Source organism: Buceros rhinoceros, unplaced genomic scaffold, assembly GCF_000710305.1.
Source record: "Buceros rhinoceros silvestris isolate BGI_N320 unplaced genomic scaffold, ASM71030v1 scaffold33391, whole genome shotgun sequence".
Taxonomy (NCBI): Eukaryota; Metazoa; Chordata; class Aves; order Bucerotiformes; family Bucerotidae; genus Buceros; species Buceros rhinoceros.
The window spans coordinates 43,747-45,887 of record NW_010393336.1 but is presented as its reverse complement, the minus strand read 5'-3'; the positions used below and the strand labels follow the sequence as shown (position 1 = coordinate 45,887).

Below are 2,141 nucleotides of genomic sequence, written 5' to 3'. Positions count from 1 at the left end.
TGGCATCTATTTGGGCATCCAAAATGATGCCCTGTGTCTGTGCATCTGGTATGCAAAATTAAGTGTATTCATTGGCATGGAATTAAAAACAGACTGAAAATGGCTGGTAGGCTGCGCTACGTGGGTGCCGTCCCCTTCATTTGTTATATAGCCGCAAGTGTGAAACTGTGTGCTCCAGTTTTTGTTTCTGAATGTTTCTGACGTTGTGAGCTTGTCTGCCTGCTGTGGAGAATGTTTGGGAGCTGAATGCGTGATTTTGTTAGTGCTCCTATTTTTATTTTGTTGGTGCTTTTGCATCACTAATCAAATACAAGCCTCCTATTGTTCTCCCCGCAGCTTCCTTCCAGCACATGCTTATATTTAGTTATTTTAATAATAATACCCAGGGTTTGTAATCCTGAAAGAAGCCAGGGCGATGATAAACTCCTTTTCTGATTTACTAAATGCATTTGATTCATATAACAGATGGCTGTTATTTGATATGCTGTTGTCATCCAAGCTGTACGGAGGGGCAGAAACTCGCCGGAGCGATGACTTGAAGGCATTAGAGGATGTCCTCGCCTGGTCCTCTCTGGAATGGCAGCAGTGATGCCATTTTACCCAACAGCTTTGCTTCAGTTACGAACAAATTGTTTTCGGTGTCTTCTCCCCCCCTTGCACACGTAGTACAGAGGCGCGCAGCCCTCCCAGCCGGCCGGGGAGCCCCACAGGCCGGGTGGCTCGGCGGAGGGCTCGGGTTGGCGGTGCCCAGATTCTTGGAGGCAGAAGGTGGCCAGTGGTGCCTGCGCGGATTGGCTGCCCCCCTGCTCCCCTCTCCCTCTCGTGGTGCACAGCCCCAGCCAGCGTCGCCGAATCTCGAAACAGCCCGATTTACATCCATTCATGAATCTGTGACGTCAGCACGCTTCTGTGCTTCTTTGCAGCAGGCTGCAGGATTGTGTGGGTGGAATTTCCTTTTATTTTGCAACACTTCCTTTTTTTTTTTCCTTCCATCTTTTTAAAACAAGAAAATGGAGCATCACATAGGGGATCTTAATCCTTGTAAGTACTTAGATGAAATTGTCTTTTTTTGAAGCGTATGTGTTTGTGTGTGTTTAATGGTCAGTGTTACCCTTTCACCGTTTGTTTCAGAAGGGCAGATGGATGTTGCATTTGTGATGTGAAAGGGCTGAAAAAATGATGCTGAGGGAAGGGAAGAGGAAATATGAAACCTTAATTTATCCATCACTGCTTATAAATTTGATAGCTGGCCTGTCCTTTTGCTTGTCGGTGTGCTAGACATTTTTCAGTTGCAATTTTGCACGTTATCTTCATGTGCCCCCCTTTTAAAGGGGAAGCGAATGGCAATGGAGAAGGGATATATATGGAATATACAGGGAATGACATAAGGATTGCTAGAGATAGTACAAAGAAGCAGAATTGTATTTTTTGTCTTCTAGGCAATTGTAATTTTTTTTCCTCGTGGTCTAATCAAACAATTCTTCTGTTGTGTTACAGTAATAAATAATTTCATTTTATTTTTGAGATGTAGAAGAGATGTGGTTTTGTTCTATCAGCTGGGTAGGAATTTGTTCCTTTATTATGGAAAATAGCAGTTTGAGCTGCCTCTATGCTGAACACATGATTTTTACCCCTCATTTTCCTAATAGATGGAGAAGCTGAGAGTACCATTGCAGTTAATGATACTGTTCACCGGGGCAAGATTTGTCATATTCTTGCTTACCTGAATGGAGCATGATGTCATATTTTCTCCCAATGAAAGGAGCGGAGCTGCTCCTGATTTTTGTTTTGTGGGGGTTGTTTAGGTACTGCAATAGCTTAATCATATCAAGCCACATGTCTCTCTGAAGTAAATGAAAAATTGGGTATTTTAAGTTCATCTGGAGGAAGATGACATCAGGCCCATGTGTTTGGATATACTGATTTTATCCATAGGCAGGCTGTTCAACAGAAGAAATGGAAGGAACATCTTTTGATGGATAATTTTGAGGGAGAAAATATGAAAATATTTGAAATAAAAACCAAGTGGATGAGTGAACTGAGAGAAAGATTCAGCCAGTCTGACTCGCAGATGTGGGCACTTTTCTCAGTACCTGCTCTGTGTGTAGCCACAGACATCTTGGGATATCCTAGAATGCCGA

At 43.1% G+C, this 2,141-nt stretch overlaps 1 protein-coding gene across 1 annotated transcript in view; it reads left to right on the top strand.

Annotated features, from left to right (window-relative positions):
- The first annotated feature begins 975 nt into the window (after positions 1-975).
- The window catches only part of MAP3K13 (mitogen-activated protein kinase kinase kinase 13), a 38,174-nt gene continuing 37,008 nt past the window's right edge, over positions 976-2,141 (top strand). Inside the window, exon 1 of the mRNA XM_010144806.1 lies at positions 976-1,041. The gene's annotated coding sequence lies outside the window, so the exon portion shown is untranslated. The remainder of the gene's footprint in view (positions 1,042-2,141) is intronic.